This window comes from Varanus komodoensis, unplaced genomic scaffold (assembly GCF_004798865.1).
Source record: "Varanus komodoensis strain SLA01 unplaced genomic scaffold, ASM479886v1 scaffold30, whole genome shotgun sequence".
Classification (NCBI taxonomy): domain Eukaryota; kingdom Metazoa; phylum Chordata; class Lepidosauria; order Squamata; family Varanidae; genus Varanus; species Varanus komodoensis.
In genome coordinates this window covers 13,037,465-13,056,209 of record NW_025335762.1, presented here as the reverse complement: position 1 = coordinate 13,056,209, position 18,745 = coordinate 13,037,465, and the positions used below count along the sequence as shown (strand labels likewise).

At 47.9% G+C, this 18,745-nt stretch overlaps 1 protein-coding gene across 6 annotated transcripts in view; it reads right to left on the bottom strand.

The window, feature by feature from the left end:
- The window catches only part of ST3GAL4 (ST3 beta-galactoside alpha-2,3-sialyltransferase 4), a 116,200-nt gene extending 98,018 nt beyond the window's left edge, over nt 1-18,182 (bottom strand). For 4 of the 6 annotated variants that reach the window (XM_044437632.1, XM_044437639.1, XM_044437631.1 and 1 more), the window contains exon 1: nt 17,957-18,182. The gene's annotated coding sequence lies outside the window, so the exon portion shown is untranslated. Of the gene's footprint in view, nt 1-15,578; nt 17,710-17,956 lie in introns of those variants that run through there. The other 2 variants (XM_044437634.1, XM_044437640.1) reach the window with 1 other exon arrangement.
- Nucleotides 18,183-18,745: the final 563 nt, after the last annotated feature.

The following is an 18,745-nucleotide window of genomic DNA, read 5'->3' as shown; positions in this document are numbered from 1 at the left end:
AGTCTGGATGCAGCCACCTTATTGAATCTCTCTCTCGAGGGTACATAATGGATGACCTCATTGTGTCAGTATCAAAACTAACCTTATTAGCAGCAACACAACTGTTCAGCCTCACTGGTTGGAAATACTGCCGAACGGGGAAGCTACCACTTGGAAGATGTCACAGCTGCTTGTCCCATTGTCTCAATCCAGTCTCCCATACAGAATACTAATAGTTTCTTGTAATCAGTCGAACCTCAGAAACAGACAGTAATGGCAACAGCACTCCATTAAATATGAGTTTCCAACCAGTGGGCCTTAGACTTTTGTGGTGTAAAACAATCACAAACACACAACCCCTCAAGGAAAAGGGCTCTTTGAACAGCAGGTATCGTTTCACCTACTGAGATCAACATTTCTGCAAAAGAGGGATGATGGGGAAACCAGCATCTGAAACAGAATGGATTTTCTGGTCATACCCGTATTATGATTCCATTACCTTTCCACCCTGCCTTTCTTTCTCTTGCAAGGAATCCAAGGCAGCTTACAAATTTTTAACTTCAAAACCACCACCATCCTGTCGGGCCGAAAGTTTGTGACTGGCCCAGAGTCACTCAGTGAATTTCATGGCTGAGTGGGGACTAGAACCCAGAACTCCTGAGTCCCACTCCAACATTTTAACCACTGTTCCACAACGGCAGTCACTGGAATGGTGATTCCAACTATACAAAATCTGAGCTTGTAGTATCAACTCTGTATGACTGCTTCAACCTACAGCAAATGAACACGGCCAAAACTTGCCATGGGCTTTTGCCAAGATTCCTCCTCACTGGGCAGTTAAAACAAATAGTGCAGAACCTTCCCATCTGTGATGGGAGACCACCATGGCAGACCACCATGAATTCCTAGCCAGATATCTAACGTTCTGTTCTTCCCGCACAAGGCAGGCAAGTCTCTGATGGTGCCAGAAGCTACGCCGCTCTCATTTCCCTCCGAAGGCAAGAATGCCTGTGACTGGATACTGATCAGTGGAAGCAGCAGGACTTCACGAAGGCGGCGGCAATCAGGGATCACTGGCCTTGATGACTATGAGGAACCTCCTTCCCAGATGCTGCATTCCACACACTACTTCTGAGGAGCTTGGGTTGGCAGAGTTCTTGCATCCATCCTGCTTGAGGGAGCCTAAGGGCAGCTGGTTTGCCAGCATGGGAATGGAGTGCTGGATGGGATGGAACATCGGCTTTCCTTATGTTCTTATGTCTTGAGAGGGAACAGAGCAGGAAGATATTCCTGTGAGATAGCACTCGAGGGACTGGGCAAACACTCTCCCAGAACTCTTTGAGCAGCTGCACCGAAGTTCAGCTGATGGCAAAGGAAATGGGCCTCTTCCTCTTTAACAGAAAGAAGAGGCCCTCCCCAAGAAGGGCCTCTTTGCACACAGCTGTGTCACCTCACTGGTGTTCTCTGAAGCACATGCATTTCGAGTGGGAGCACAACTCCTCCAAGCCTGACAGGCCCAGCCTGAATCCCACACGAGACCCTCCCTCCTGGCCCAAGACAGTTGGCATGCAGAAGCTGCCCCCTTTTATGCCCCTTATCCAGCCCCTTCTGACCACATCCAAAGCCTATGCAATGACAGTGCTGTTAAGTCAGCCGATCTCAGGCTGGGTCCCAGGAACCAATGCCGGGCGAGTCCCGGGCTTTCGAGGGCCCTTGGACAAGACAGTGGGCCCTCTCTCACCAAGATCCGACCTGCTCACCCCACTGTCACCAGCTGGCTCTTGCCCCTCATCCTCAGCACCACTTGCTTGCTCAGCAGGCACAGAGCCAGTAAGCCCGTTGATGGCGGCATCTGCTGCTCATCCTCCTCTTCCTCCCCACCAGAGCCAGTAAGAAGCAGTTGGACATGGAGGTTGCCATGATGGGAGGAGAAACAAGTCCTGCCATTGGACTCCTGCTGGGCAGGTACCCAGCCATGCCTACCCATGATGTTGGTCATGATGGGACCCTCCCAATGGAGCGCCACAGGGCAGCGTGCACTTAGCATGCCTATCATGCGGGGTTCAGTCCTTCAGAAACCAAACCAGCAGGAATAAAATTATCTTGAGGGCCAACAAGAGGAAGCAGAATGTATTTCCTTGCAGAGGGTATTGAATGGATACGAGGTCACCAAGGAGAAGTCCTTGCTGATGGTCAAGCCAGCAGGCCCTCACATGCCAATATTAACGCTTGGGCAAGCAAATATGAGTACAGGCAGTCCTTCCATAAAGACAAAGAGTAAACCAGTTTAGTATTTAGATAGCAAGCAGCTGGCAGCTATTGATGACGCTGTGGCATGATTATGGTTGCAACAGGATGCATTGCTGTATGCCACATACCAGGCAGTTGGGCATACTAAGTATTTTGTGGATCTGAACGGATTACACTGTAACTTCCCCCACCAGCTAATCAACTGAAGAATTGATTAGCCAGGGCTTGTGACACATTCACATATTCTGAGGCTCTGTCTTCATTTGAACAGACAGAGCCTGGATGGGGGAAAAATATCCTGGACATTTGAAGGGTGTAGGAAAGGAGGCAAATATTTCCTTAATTCAAAATATAAAACTATAACTTTTATTAGGACAATTCCAACAAAGGTATTATGAATTTCTGTACTGCCCAATAGCAGAAGCTCTCTGGGTGGTTCACAGCACTTTAGACCTTGGAGAACACCATCCAATAGAAGCTGCAGCACTGTGCGGATGAACCAATGCTCTAAGCCAGGAATTCAGAGCCTCAGGCTATACAACTATCTCCAGCTCTGGGATTCCCGGAAAACTACTCCACTCCCCTTGCTCTCATGCCCTTTCTCCAGCTTCCCATCATTTGCACTCATCCTCTGTACAGTTTTCCCCATTCCAAAAGGCTGCAGTGTTTCTCCCAACGATTAAACTGCCAGCAAGAGCATTAAGCTGCAATACATATGTTAGTATTTTGGTCCTGCCTTCTGCCTTCAGCTTGTCCCTTTCCTGTAGCCCCACCCACCATGGGAACAGGGGCCCCACAGTTCTCCAAAGCAGCCATCAACAGTGACCACAACTGAGCACAACCAAGCAAACACCAGAGGGGAGGCACCCAAGCAAGCAACATTCAACAGGAGAATGTGTTGTGAAAGATGTCACAGGGAAACATCTTTCTTTGATGCAAAAGAAATTTCAAAGATGAAAAGTACCTTCATCGGGGGCACTCTTACGATACAAGTGCCGAAAGCAGCCTCAGCCAGAATACGAAACAGTGGTGATCCCCATCATCATACAGCAAGATCTTCAGACATCATCAAGGCCTGGGTATAAGTTGGCAGGATATGCCTGCAGGTCATAATTGTTATCAGGAGTGGGCTGGGAGATGCAGACTTCAAGCTGGTACTTAATAGCAGTAATTTATTATATGAAGATACAGTCTGTGTTTCTGGGTGAGTTGCTTTTAACTGATGCAGAAGAACGGGACACCTGAGATTGTGCCCATGGAAGGCTGCTGACCAAAACAGGTCAGGCTGCACTGTCATGAATCGCGTCTGTTGAGAACCAGCTTGAGCCTGCTGCTCACTTTTCCCCCAGTGCTGTTCCTCTCTTCTCTCCATGCTCATCACCCTCATTTTGCCTCTGAGCGGCTGCCCAGGCTACCAAGCTCACAGCAGATGTAATAGCTGATAGGTGGTGTTCCTGGCGCTCCGAGGTGTCGCCTGGACAGCACAAAACTGCCCTGCGAGCTGATCAGCATCAACAACACATCAGTTGTTAGTTTGCTAAGCAGCCTCTGCCAACTGGGCAAAATAGTTCATACTCCACCAGTAGAAAAGTAAGCATATTTGCCAACACAAATGTCAGAATTGCAGGTAAAAGTAGGTTTATTCAGCTTTCCCAGCCTCCCCACCCCCTGCATGGAAGAGAGAGAGAGAAAGAGGAACAGGCACAGTTTTAAATATCACAATTATCATGGGTCGGGGGAGCAAAAGTACAGCTGCACTTTTAAAAGTACAGCAAAAGTACACCAAGACAAGTGAAGAGTTTTCAGACACCAAGACTGGGCACATTGATGAATCAATGTGCATTCCATTTCAGAACTAACTGCAAGATAGAAGCAGTTAAAGCTCAAATGGCCCAAAAGCCCTCAAACAAACAAACAAACAATGCTGTTGATGACCAGGTCATCTAAAAGCAATCTTGGATGAGGTCACTTTGATGAAGAGTACTTTGTGGTCAGGAGTATTAGACAGGAAACACTTCCCAGGCTTGGCCTCCTGGGAATCTGGGCAACTCAGTCATTTGTTCTTCAAACAGCACTTTCTGTCTAAGTACTTCAAATGCATTGCAAGCCTCATAAGCCCCAGGTGGCAGATAAATCTTACAGGACTGGAAACAGCAGGACAATCTGATACTAGTTACACCAGGGGTGGGTGACTTGTGGTTCTCAGCATGTTTTAACTGGCAATCCCCACCAGCCCTCTAGGGACATGCTTGTCCCACTCTCCTGCCAAAAGGCTCCCAAGGCAGCCTATACATAATCAATGAGAAAAGACAGTCCCTGCCCACTGGCTTATGAGCTAAAAGACATGACATGGAAAAGGAGAGGTGGTGAAAAGGGAGGAAGGATGAGCTGTGGGAGAAGCCTCCAGCAGGGCCAGTGAGATGATGGGAGATGTCAGACAATACATCTGGGGGGACACAAGTAGTCTGCTCCCGATTTAGACAGGTACACGCCCACAGAAACACAGAAACAGAGCAAGTCAGAAGGGTCCTCCTGGGCCATCTAGTCTGACCCCCGGCTCCAGCCAGCTCCATTCATGACATGCCTACCAAGCCTAGTGAGAGAAGGTTTGCAAAACATTTCCAAACTCCCAGTTCCCTTCTACAAGAAAGGCAAAGAATCTGTAAATGAACCCCACCGCCCCCAGTTTTCTACTTTCAGAAATTCCTTCCCACATTGGCCCAGATCAAATTAAATTAACCTGGTTCCACAAACCATAGTTTCTTGGTCTGGGAATGAACATTGTGTCTACACACTTCCTGCTCCCTTCTCTCACACACTGTAATGGGGTGGGAGGCAGGGAGAAAACCTTCATTATCAACCCAAATTCCCATTATATGCATGATTTCATTTCCAGCTACAAACTAGGGCCAAAACTATTCTCTGATACCATCTGGCTATGGCTGGGCCAGGCTCAGCTCTGGGGCCAAGGATGCAGCAAATCCATTTCACAAAGTCAGCAGGCAGACCAAAGGTTAGGAGCACAGTATTACCAGTCGAAAAGGAGGCCCCTCTTGGGGACCAGTGGTCAGCTAGGTAAGAGATCAGCTGAAGAAGCAAAAGGGCAAAGTAAGAGGAGCTGAAGCAAGATGTTGTACCAGCAGCTGAAAGAGCTAAACGGAGTGCCTATATAGTCAGGTCTCCTAGCCCATACCCAGCTGCAAGTTGTCAGTTAGGCTTCAGAGCCTTCCTTCTTCTAAGGAGACCTTTGCTCAAGAGGAACCTGGTTGTTTTGGCCTGGAGGCATGTGCTTTGCCTCCCAGGAACAGCCTGTGCCTGCCCCTCTGGCTCTGACACTCTCTCAGGCTGGGGTGCTGCTCAGTTTCCTCCTCCAACACCATGGGTGAGCCACATGCCTCGAGGCTCCGGGCCATGGGTCCCTCAGGGTCCACCACTCTTGCAGGGCCCAGTATAATGTCTCGACCATCGCTGGATCAGCCTAAGGATGCACTAGCATCAAGGGGATCCTCACTCTCAGCAATGCCAGATAACATCTCTGCAGAGAAGTCCTGGACTCAGCCTGAACCAAGCATGACAGATATCCTGGCTTGCAGTCAGTGATTCATGTATCAAACAGCAGCTTCCCAGTTCTGATATAATGGGAAATGATGATTGAATAAGCCTCAAACATTTTCCATTACAGCATACAAAAGAAGAGGCAGTTATGTCTGGGCATAATTTCCTGGAAACATGTTTTGACACTGAAGGCTGGGTACTGAGTTATCTGCGGAAGAACCCTGCTGAACTGCGCATTGCAAAGGATTTGGAGACAGGTTTAGCCCATTTGATAGTTCAAACTGTTTGAGAATATGCCTTGTAAGGACCCCTCCTAAGTTGCTCATTGCAGGAAAGTCCAGAACTAGCTGCAGAATGCAAGTGATGTGTTGTCTAATCACTGATCTTTCCCATTAGAACCTTCTGTTTACAATACTGTGTTAAGATCTTTCCCCTTCCTTAGCTGCTGTTTTCACAGTACCAGCAGAGTTTTTAGATTTTAGCACCGGCTCTAAAAATGCATCAAGACCACAGATTCAAGGAATCACTCAGGTACCCATAAGAAATAACCCATGGATAGCACTCTATGTACCAATATTATAAAACGTTATTTGCCATGTATTCCATTCATGCTAAGGAAGCAAAGGTGCATAGGTTTATACTTTAATAGTTGCTCTGACTATCTTTGTTGTGGACAGCAAAAGATTTTCAATCTCCCCAAACACAGCAGCATCATGGAGACTACACGCAACCTTGAGGAATAGGATATTTTTCTGCCCTGCCAAGACATGAATACAAGAAGAAGAGCTACTAGAACTATAAAGCAGTCCTAGCTTTGGTCCCTGGAACCTCCAGGCAAGGCTGGGAAGGACTCCTTTCTGAAACCCTAGAAAATTGCTACCCATCTTTGAACAGCAGCATGCTGGAAGGACTGATGGCTTGACTCCATATAGGACAAATTTTCCAGCGACTGGCTAACCTGACCAAACTGACTCCTTTCCAAGCTTATGGCCAGCTCTGCTCATTTAAAAAAGTGCCTGTTTTGCATTACCCATAAAGGGTGCTGGGCTGACACTGTAGATGAAAAGTATCTTGAAATGTATAATTTCCTTGTTGAATTTTGTCCTACATCTTGGTTTGGTTTGGTCTAGTTTGGTTTGATTTTTGCTGATCAGTTTCTGGAAGGTGTGCAAAGCATCTGAGTAGATGAACAACATACCATTTAGTTAACCAAACTCTTGCTTAAAACTTTCTGATTTTTACAAGGTGACTGCTTCAGAGCTGGAGCTCCTTTTCCTCCTTCCTGGGTGGGTGGGTTCGCACAACATGCTAAGCCATTCTGTGAGCGTTGGTTATTTGTTGAACAACCCACGGTGCACCTACAGATGATAAGGCTCACAACGTGTTGTTCTTACTCTCCTTTCCCCTCTGTCCTCCAACCAGTACCCCAATGTCCTTCACAACAGAACCCATCTTGTCTCCCTCTTCCCACTTCAGTTGCTAAGCCTTTACTTTTGTTACCAGTTTTCCCTTTACTTTTGTTACCGGCTTTCTTTGAGAGCCTCAAAAATGTAGCTATTTTCTTTATCATAATAATACTTGTTATCAGGCCACAGAAATGTACGCAATTATCTTTCTGTTAACATTGTTGCTGGTGATGGAAGTGCAGAAGTGTGCAGTTATGGTTAACCATTGTATGTATTGTTGCCCAGCTGATATGTTTCAGCAGTCAAAAGGAGCAAAATGCAGTTAGATGGGTATGAATGAAGCATTTTTACCTTTCCAGCAATCTGGAAGAGGCCACCATATGTAATAATTGGCATTTATTTAAACCACCCAGAGGTATTTTTAGTAATGGGACGGCATAGAAAAATTTTAAATAAAAACTTTAAATAAATTTATTTTCTTGAAGAAATTCCCATCCTGTTAGAAAAGGTTTCCATTTCACACCACAGTACATTCCAGCCACTTGCTGGATTCTGCATTACTACAGAATCGTGAAATATAATTTTTGAATCACATATGAATTTGGAAATTCTGAGATTCAAAAATAATATAAAAGCTGTAGGTTGTTATTATTATTGGGTTTGTGGTTTTGGGATCATTCAACCAGAAGCCTCTCAAACTCTCTCAAGCCAAAGAAAAACTACAATTTATTTCCCCACTAATGACAAAAGATTTTCAAATGCCTAGGCTGCGAGCCACTGAAAAGCGCTCCAGAAAATTAGTTTGCCCATCACCCAAACGTAGTACTGAACCAGGGAGGGCCGCTATGCAATCCACCACATCCTGTAGGAATGAGTATTTTCCATAGGAATTTAAATAAAATGGAAAATATACTTTTTTGCAAATGCCTGGTTGGCTTGCACATAACCAGTTTAGCAATATGTAGAACTCTGGTTTGCACATAATGAAAAGTCAGCTTTTGCTGAAAGTGAAACTAAACTCTGTTGAAGTGCTTCTCCTAGCCATGTGGGAGGAGAGCAAAGGGGGGAGTGTGGCAAGCCAGACACTTTGCTTGCGCCTGTTGTGGCGCATCCATGCAGCGCGAGCTCATGGCTCGGCATGCCATGGGAACCTGCCTGCTACCATCCGTCATGCCACTTCTTCATTGAGCAAAACTTGAGGAATGCTGCTGAGAGCAGTTCACGTTCTCACTGAAAGAAATACTTCCTGGGGAAGTGAAGCCTGCCGAGAGAATGGGTGAGGAAAAGGAACCAGAAGCAGTCCATTCATCTGCAGTCTTTATCAGAACATGGTTACTGAACTGTGCATAGAAATAAGCCCGACACATGTCCATTGTGCTCTGCACTTCCAGAGAATGGGAGTGGATGCTTGGAATTATTTTTAAGCAGGAACCACTGCAATCAATTCCTGGAAATGTCCCAGGTCAGGAACTTTTCTAAACATCCTTGCAAATAATCAGTGCCCAGCCTAAAAGCTGAAAGAGCCACTCAGTTCCTAAACCTTTGGCCATGTTGAATATTGTAAAATTTACCAGGCTAGCAGGAAAAGTGTTATCATGACAAAATAAAACACATTTCCCATCACAGAGAGAATAAACCGGGGGGGGGGGGGGGGGACAAAGGAACACAACACTGGGATAAAATCAACAAGTTAAAGAACCTATTACATGCTTGGTAGAATTCATACCCTTGTGACTGGGAAATCTTATTCCCTAATTAAGTGGGCTCCAGGGGATGATGGAGGACAGGAAGGCCTGGAGGAATGTTGTCATGGGGCCACAATGGGTCAGATGCGGCTTCGCAACTAACAACAACAATTCAGTATTACTGGAATTGGACTGGTCAGTCACTGATCATGGAAATCCTAAGGCTTACCTTGGGAGTAGCTTTTTTTTGTACCTGTCAGGTCTGTTCTGGCGCTCAGCCTGCAGAGAAGCCTGGCTCAAGATAAACCCCCCTTATGGGAGAGAACTCGTTCAGCCCAATGACAAATACCATTTTGGTGCAGTACCTGGGAGCCACACTTTCATGGTGGATAGGACAGAAGGCAAAAGGAAGAGGGCCAAAATACCCCAAATGCCAGCTTATTTTTGCTTAAAACAGTCATGAAGTCTTCAGAAAGGCATTTCAACCTTTCTGAATGTGGTAAGGGTGAGCATGCTTCCTGGTTTCTTGGACGTGCTGAGGGGATGTGGGTGTGTTTTTGTGTGCATTTTATTGGATAGGAAAAAGTGAGAAATTATGCTTTGGGTGCTTAGATAAGGAGTGAGAGAGCTTTTCTCTACTGGGTTTTAGTGGTGCTCTTTCTTGCTTTGAATTTATGACATGGTAACCTACATGAAACTTTGAAGAGAGAGAATACTTATTGTACATTATGGCTGGTGGGGAAAAGGAATAATTTATTTCTGTGAGAGGGAAGGTGGGGGGTAGCCCTTGTGAACAACTTGAGTTTCTAGCTGACTCAACTTAGAGCATTGTTTCTTTATCAGATCATTTGCTTGTCTATAAAATGGATAGTTACTTCTGAAAAGGAAGTACATACTGCACACAGGAAGGAAGCAAAGATGTTGCATTACTTTGTCTGCAGGAAGGGCTTGTCAAAGTACGAATGTTTGAACATCCTGCACTGGAATTCTTGGTGCACTATGGAGCCTAAGCCAGCTTTCCCAACCTGGGCCTTCCAGATGTTTTGGACTTCAGTTCCCATTAGCCCCTGCCAACGCTGCAGGGCTAACCATCAGGAATCCTAGGGCTTGAAGTCTACAGTTAGTGGAGGGCACCAGATTGGAGAAGGCTACTCTACCTGATTGCAAATTTGCAGGACCTATATTAGCAGTGGGTCAGGTATAGGAATGACCAAGGAACATAGTTTTGGTAAGATGGAGAGTTGCCATTTACTGAATTGGCCCCTGGGTCCATCTAGCCCAGTATTGTCGATACTGAATGGCAGCAGCAGCTCTCCAGGGTGTCAAGTCCAGAGATCAAACCTGGGGCCTTCTGAAGCTCTGCTCCTTCCCAGTCTTTCAAGTTCTAACAACAAATTGGTCTGGTTTATATCACCAAAACTAAAGTGCCGAGTGGAATTTAGTCAGTCACTGGCTTCCACATTTCTTGAATGCTCTGATACAGTTTTCAGCTCATTTTTCAGTATGCAAATGCATTTTAAAATGTGTGTTCCTTATACATTTGTCCTAAGCCCTTGGCAAGAACTGGGATGGGAGAACAACAGAGGCTTTTCTAGGCTCTCCAACCTCCTCTCTTGCATTTTGAGCTGCTTCTGTTTTAACTAAGCCTTTTTAGGCTGATGGACAGAAGCCTAACCACCTCAGATAGCTTGTGTTATTAATAAACCCTGTCAATTCACATAAATAAGCTTTGAAACTTGTTAAATGTGGATGTCACTAGGCATTCATCAACTGGTCAATTTTATTGCCTATAATCACAGATTCTTCCCATTTTACTGGAAAGAAACAGCTACAAAAGAAGAAACAATTCAGTTCAACAAGAAACATCGGTTCGATTCCTTTTGTACACAACTTACAATTATTGCATTTGTACTAACATTTTTAGCACTCACAGTGAATAAAGCTACTCGGTTGGTGCATGAAGTTCTGCATCAGCCGACAGCTTACACAGTTAGCTCAGCCAATGTTTTATCTAACGGTTCTTGCAACAAAGCTGCATGAGATCTTTTTCTGGGACTGAAGTACAATTCAGAGGAGAACAGGTGATGAATCATATCCTCTATTTGAGGCCCCACATCTACAAAGAGGTTGCAATATGGCAACATTTGCACATGTCTCAGCCAAATATAAAGAAGGCACAGCATGGAAGAATAATGATGTCAGTGTACTGGCACTAAAAGTCCAATGAGCCAACTCAAGAAAGCATGATCAGAACAGATCGGATCAGGTGCAATACCGGTTGTTGGAAGGAAGATCCAAATCATCATTGCTTGCCTACCCTGATCATCCTTCCCAAAATATCTTGACTGCCAAATGCAGCACAGCAGCAGGATAGCCTGGACATGCACATGGTGGGCATGTCATGAGCGGAGCCGGCTGGAGCCGGGGGTCAGACTAGATGGCCCGGGAGGCCCCTTCTGACTTGCTCTGTTTCTATGTTTTGCATGGAGAAGGTGGCAGGGTCAATCTCCAGGTAGGCTGGGAAAGAATGTTGGCTTAAACCCCAGAAAGCCACTGCTGCCAGTCAGTGTGAACAGTGCTCAGCTTCCTGCATTCCTGTTCTGAGGATGCCGAATGAAGGCTAGGGCTACCAAGGGCTACTAGTCATGATGGCTATATATTACCTCCAGTATGAGTGGCAGAGACTGGGTTTAGACAACCCAAGAGTTGAAGGGGATGGGTAGCTCTTGAGCCATGGCTAGTTATTGAGATGCGGGTCATTTTGTCATCTGAACCCAGCTGAAATAACAAAACATGGTGAACAATCCAGTTCTCAACCCAGCAACAAACCATGAGTTCTCTTAAGCCATGGGTTGTTAGTGTAGCTGGGTTCAGACAACCCAATAACCCATACTTCAACAACAGTCCACACTTAACCAATACTGAACTCTTGAAGGTGGCTTAGCAGGTTCTCTGAATGTGTCTCTAAATAACAGTTGCCTGTAACATGAGCAGAAAGGCTGTGTCACATTCCTGTCTTATCTGAAGGGTGCTCATAGGCACCTGAGTTTCATTCCACAGCTTTGGAGAAAGTGCTTTTTTCTTTCAAGGTCTGAAAGAGTAAAAAACTGGCAAGGGGTGGTACAGGCACACTTGATGACACATTGGGCCAAACTCATGTAAAGTATATTGGGCAATTACCCCCAAAACAGGAGTGAATCTGCGATGAGATACCCAGTTTGTGATAGGCTGATTACCTGTGCTGGTAATGGGAATACTAACTCCAGAGGAAAAAGACTGCCCTTATTTTTAAGTGAGCCAAGGACTCAATATTGAAACAAGCAACAAAAATGGCTTGTTTAATTCCATCTGCCAAGTTTGAATCCTGGACTTGATTACAGTGAAGCGAGGGTAGCTCTTCTCTCCAAAGATCTCCTCAAAGCCATCCCTGTGATAGACCAATTTATGGCTGCAGTGCAATCAGGCTGCGATACGGTTATCGCCTCCCAGCTTGGCTCCCATTACCAGATAATTTCCTAACATGGAAGGATCAATGGCGCATCATCAGTAAAGGTCACCTGAATGTATAAAATCATGGATGATAATGGAACATAGCAAATGGATAATCTAGACTCGTGGATGCCCATAATACAAGTCAAAGAGAAATAATCTAGGTAAGTGAAACTCCGTGTCAGTTTCTGTCCCAAATAACCCATCTGGAAAGATACAGGCCACTGTTCCGTCTGCTGCCTGGATGTCAACTGGCGACAAGCCACAGTTCTTTGGGTCATCTTCAAACTGCGATTGCACAGGACAGCCTTTCGAGCAGTGAGTGTCCACTGTTGAGCAGAGGACCTTCAAATAGTGGAGAGTCCTTTCTAAAAGAGGATGTATGTGGCCATCCGGGATGAAGGTCATCTTGGACACTGTTCCTAAAAACACTCGCTAGGCACATGGAATGCGAAAAGCATGCGATAAATCACTTCTTGCAACGAGCTGCCCAGAGCACAGATCTGTTAACGAGACATAAATCCTATCCTTATCACCAGCTAAACAAAGCCACCAAGACATCAGCTCCCTTGCTCGTACATTCATTTTCTTTCATGACCCTAACCACCCAAAAGCCACCAGCGTAGCCTTCATTTATTTATTTATTTATTTCATTTCATTTCATTTACCTACCACCAATAGATGAATCTTTCTGAGAAGTTCACAACAATTAATCAAATACAAAAAAAACATTGCCCTCGCCAGCCCTAGATGAATCACAGGTTCTCCCATTTGCCTCTCCAAAAGGCATGTGCCAAATTAAAATCTATGCTGGGCATGGAATGAGCAGAGAATGTTGGACTGCACCACCTTGGAAGGCAGAGTAGGAGAGAGGAATGTCTTGTGGTGCACAGTAAGTCCACCAAAGTTGGGGACTTGAGCTCAGGAAATAGCATATCACAGGAACATAGGAATCCACTTGATGCTGAGTCAGAATTTTGGTCTAGCAAGCCCACGACTGGGGGTGTTGGTTCTCCAGGCATTCAGACAGGTAACTTTTGCCCTACCTGGGACCATCTGAATGCAAAGCCAGGCTGCTACCGCTCACTTCAACCCCTAACACAGAATGTTGCCACCCTGCTCCATGATCTCTGCAACCTGTACATCTTGTCTTTGATTCTCTGGGACGACTTGCCCATGGCTTGGAATTCAGCGTTCTGGGTAATATGTGGTACAGCTGAGGCCAGTGCCTGGATGCAGGTGGCCTCAAGCCACCCCAACCCCTAGTCCCCCCACCTGGTTCCCCTCAAGTGTTCTGGACTGTAACTCCCAGCACTCCCGGCTGAGGCTAGTGGGAGCTGAAGACCAAAACATCTAGAGGGCACCTGGCTGGGGATCTGCACCATCCTGCTTCCTGGGTTCTCCACTGGGGAACTCTCTGGTTCTAACACCGGCCAGAAATCAAACCTGGGACATTTTGCATTAAGTCGTGCCCCCCACCCCGAAGCTAGGATGCCCATTCAGGCTTTCCCAAACAAGGAAGAGAAAGACAACACATAAGTGCATGTGCTAATTTACACAGACAGGTGCCCATTTAGAAATTATTTTATTTATTTATTTATTTATTTATTTAAAACATTTCTATGCCGCCCCATTCGCCGAAGCCTCGGGGCAGCTCACAACATAAAATTAAAATATAATACATCCAAATATGAAATTATAGCTATAGTCTAACAGAATTTGTCCCACCAGAACAGGGGAAACTGTGGCCAGGTGAACCGCTCAGCCTGCCGTCCAGGTGCCAAATACTGAATGGCAACATCAGGATCCCTGCTGCGGAGTCCCTCATGAGTCTTTATCTTTAAAATGTACATGCACTGGACAGCCCTTCAAACAGAGGATACCTTTAAAACAGAGCACTCAAGTGAAGGGCCAGCTCTGTAAAGCAGAACACGTGGCTACCCTTGCTGAGCCCTGCTATTCTTATCCATCTGTACACTTCACATGAAGTTCTCCCTGCACCCCTGAAACTGTCACCACCCGACAGAAGAGAAGTTAGAAGAAAGCGAGAGTTGTAATGGTGCAGATCAGCCTGAAGTGCCAGACCGAGAAAGGATGCTGGCCCTCAAGGCGTCCTCCTTTCCCTTCCCCTAACATGCCCATTTAACTTACTATTATTTTGCCAATTCAAAAAGCAAATTAGAACATGTTAAAATGGTGTTCAACTATCTGTTGCCATCTGGACCGTTTTTTTTTTAAGTTGCTCTACCCAAGGTATAAGAAAAACAAAGGACTGCCCATCTGTTTCTCTCCTGATTTTTCTAAAGCAGTGATTCCAACGCATAAGACTAACTACCCCATATAATTAAGCCACTATTGCTCCTCTGGTTGATGTTATGCATTTATTTTGACAGGAAAAGAGGACGGTTTGAAGAAAACCATCTGAAAAGCCACTTCCGTCACCATGCAAAGCCTGTAAAAGCATCTTCCCCCCTGCAGCCACAACCAGATTCAAGCAAGGGGACATGGAAGATTTGCTTTGGGATGCGCGATCAGGAAGAAAGGTGGCATCGACTCTTGCTTGCTATGGTTCCTCATCTGATTGTCTTCCCCACACAGCAATCAGACCCCTTCAGTGGGATCATGCACTTAACATAAAGTTTAGTGTGGCCCTCATTTGTGAAGTGAAGGCTGTGGTTAGCTGCAGGTGAGCACAATACACTCGTTAGAGGCTGCAAGGCACCTTCAGAGGCTTCACAGCTCAGCATTGACAGTAAAAATGGGTTCCAGGAGCCACCAAGCAGGCCAGGTCCTTCCCAAGTCTCCATTGCACGATCGCTATAGCCATATGCATGCCCACCGCAATCCTAATCCAATGCCATCCCTTCATTCTCCTTAACACAGACAAGACGGACCATAAAACTTCTGGGAAAAGAAGGCTTCAGTCCAGGGAAACGGGAATGTAAGCTCCAGTCCCAAGAGAAGGGATGGAAACAACTCTAAGGTGCCTGAGGTATGCATTAGGGAAGAATGGTAACAATGGATTCCTCCCATGAGCGCATAACCCATCTCAGCCCCCAGATGACAGGGATATATGTGCTACTGTATTAGGGATTCCTCCTCTCCACTGAATTCCCCTCCATGTTCAGCCTGTGTAGACATCATTTCCCTTCCTTGCATAAATACAACTGAAAATATTAATACTGTGTATGAAAGGGAAAAGAGAAATACACACATTTTCCAGGATCATACAGTCTTGGCTCAGCAAGGAAATGACGACACACCACGCTGCCGACATGCAGAAAAGGTTTCTGCACTGGGGCCGATTTGTCCGCTGTGGGAAACAATGGCCACGGCTCCGGCTTCAGCGCATGAGGGTAGCCTGTAAGCACACCATCCCAAAGCCAACTCAGAGCGCTCAGGGATCAGGCATGTGCGGCATGACGGGAGTGCCAACTGGGAGAACAGCGAAGAAGCTGAAGGGCAATTCCCAGCCAGGACCTGATAACAAGAAACACCTGACATGGTAGGAAGCTCCCTTTCATGGAGCTGCATCATGGCTCCATCTAGCTCTGTATTGTCCAGACTGACTGGATTCAGACAATGCAATATCTCACCCCTGAGGGCTGAGTGTGGGTTGTCACTGGACTACGAACTGTCATTTTTGTCTGCACTGTTAACCATGCAAAACCCATGAAGAAAGCCCATGGTTTATTACTGTGTTGTGAACGGTGGGTTGCTCACCGAGGTCTGTTCTCCGATCTGGGTTCAGACCACAGTAAAAGGCAAGGCAACTTGCCTACTTCCAAGGCAGCCCAGAGTTCAACAAAAATCCATACCCAACCCATACTCAACCCTTGAGTGTGGGCTATTGTGCCGTCTGAACTTACTCTTTAGGGTTTTGGGCATGGACGCCTGCCTGGAGTTGTGGGGTGTTCAACCGGCATCCCCTTTGCATGGATCCTTAAGCCCTTCCTTGTCAAAAGCCTCAAGGCACCAATCAGAAGGGAAGGCTTCTTCCTCCAAGCTCCAGTAAGAAACATGCACCATAACTTGTCTCCCAGCTAATTATTGGAGCTGGTTTATTAATCCTTTTAATTTACCAGAAGGTGACCTACTTTGAAAACAAATGCACAAAAATCTTTTGATGTATTTGAACAAACCAGGGCGGCTTCAGCAATTTTAACCTGTTGACTCCCAGTGACCCTTGGTCAAAGCACCACAATTTTGTTCTGTTTTGCAAATTACTATATCCATATATTTTTACACATAAATACATTTGTTTGAACATATTTATACTGAAACCCATCCTTGCAATTCAAAAGCCAACAAGCTATAGTCGCTGCAAGCACTTCAGGTAATCCAGGGTACTTCAGCTCTCACTTCGTGATTGCTTGAAGTTCTTTTATCTGTGGCAGGCAGGCATACAGGCTGTGCAGCTCAAGTTAATCCTTGTGTTGAGAAAATTGTGTTGGGAAAGGCTCTCATCCAAAGCCCTGGTAAGTTGATGCCTGGACCCAGTCTAGACGGACCCAGTAGATCCGTCTGGAGGGGCTACGGCACAGTGACTGAGTTTATGCTTTCCAGGCACAATGTCCCAGCCTCGATGCCTGGAATCTCCAACCAGGGTTGAAATGATTCCTGCCCAAAACTCTGGAGAGCCACAGCTGCCAGTCCGTGCCGACAGCAGCAGGTTAGATGGGCCCACGGTCTGGTTCAGCACAAGACAGTTTTCCGTGTCCAGTGGTTGGATCTGACAAAAGGCAGCTTCTGGCATTCCCCATCCCAACCCAAAAAACAAGTTATGCCGCACACGTGGAAATTACGAGGATGCAGCCGCCGCCTCCTCTCTGTCTCAAAGCGATGCCAAGCGCGAAGCTTTTTGTTCCCTATTTTCCTTCTGCTGAGCTGGTTTGCCTTGAGAAGGAGAGAGCGAACAGCAAGAACGTACCACCTGCCCTATCGGGTGGCATCAGAAAGCTCCTCTCACCAGGTCTATTTCTAATCGAGACTGTAAAGCCTGAGTGCAGTCAGGCAGATGGACCCAGAGCAGAACGCCAGAGAAAGGCGGGCAGAGCTGCAAGTCGAAACACATTTGACACACAACAGGCTGCTGGGTACAGATGTGCTCGGCAAGAGGAGAATGGAGGGACCCAGAGAGGAGCCAAGCTCCCCACGCTTTTTGCAGCCTCAACATCCACTTGGGTGCTTCATTATTGCTATTATTATTAGCCCGGTGGTGAGCAAAGGATGAAACCAAAATAGAAAGCAACCAGTTCCACACACAGAGAACAATTCTGCAGCTGCTTGCCAGCTAAGCGGGTGGGAGAAAAGCAAGGCAGGCAACTTAATACCCGATCGAGAGGTGTGTGTGTGTGCGCGCGCGCGTGTGTGCCCCATCCCGCCAGCCCGGCCCACGCACACGGGCACACACACACACCTTCCCTTGCAGAACCGGCCAGCCCCGGAGAAGGGATCCATCCAGACGGCTCGGTGCGAAGCCATCCCGAGACACGCATCATCCCCCAAGCCAGGAGCCTCCAGGCTGAGCCGAGGGGGAGGGGGTGCGTGGGAACGGCCGGCCGGCGGGCGGGGGGGCGCCAAATCACTCACCATCAGCCGGCCATCTGCGTGTCGGGGAGGACGCCGTGCGCTCGTGCCGCCGACCTCGCACGGCCGAGCGCAGTGAGCGGCATAAGCAAGATCCGAGCCGGGCTGCTGGCGCGGCGCGGCGCGAAGCGGGGGCGCCTGGGGATGCCGGCGGCGGCGGCGAGCGACGGGGACCCCGCGGGAGCCGGCGGGAGGCAGGGGCAGCGCGAGGGCTAGGCGGCTCGCTCGCCCCCGTCCTGCCGCGGAGGGGAAGGGCAGCCTCGGCGAGCGCCCAGCCGGAATGGCCCGGGCGGGCTTCTGCAGCGGCGGCGCATCGGCGAGGGGCGGCCGCAGAAGTGCGCCGCGCCGGCGGGCGGGCGGGCTGCCTGGCGGGCGGGCGGGCTGCCTGGCTGGCGGGCTGAAGTTCGCACGGGCTGGCGGAGGAGGCGAGCGGGAGGACGGGGCGACCCGGTGGGCGGGCGGCGGGCGGGCGGAGGCGGCCCGCCCCTGCTCGGCCGCGCTCGCGCACGCGCACAGGCGGCGGGTCGGTCAGCTGGCCCTCCTGCGGTGCGGGCGGAATCGGGGCAGGGGCGCTGCGCAGCCGGCCCCCTGCTCCCCACGCCCCCCGGCCCGGCTCCGGCGCGCCGTCTCTTCCGCCCCTGCGTCTGCTTCTGCTGGCCAGGCGCGGGTCTGCAACGCGTGTCTCCATGCGCATTCACACGACCGCCCTGTGGCGAGGGCTGATTGGGCGCTGCACGGAGACAAAGGAGGCCGGTTGCTGGAGCGACAAGGGCTAGCGTGACCCGGTCCCGA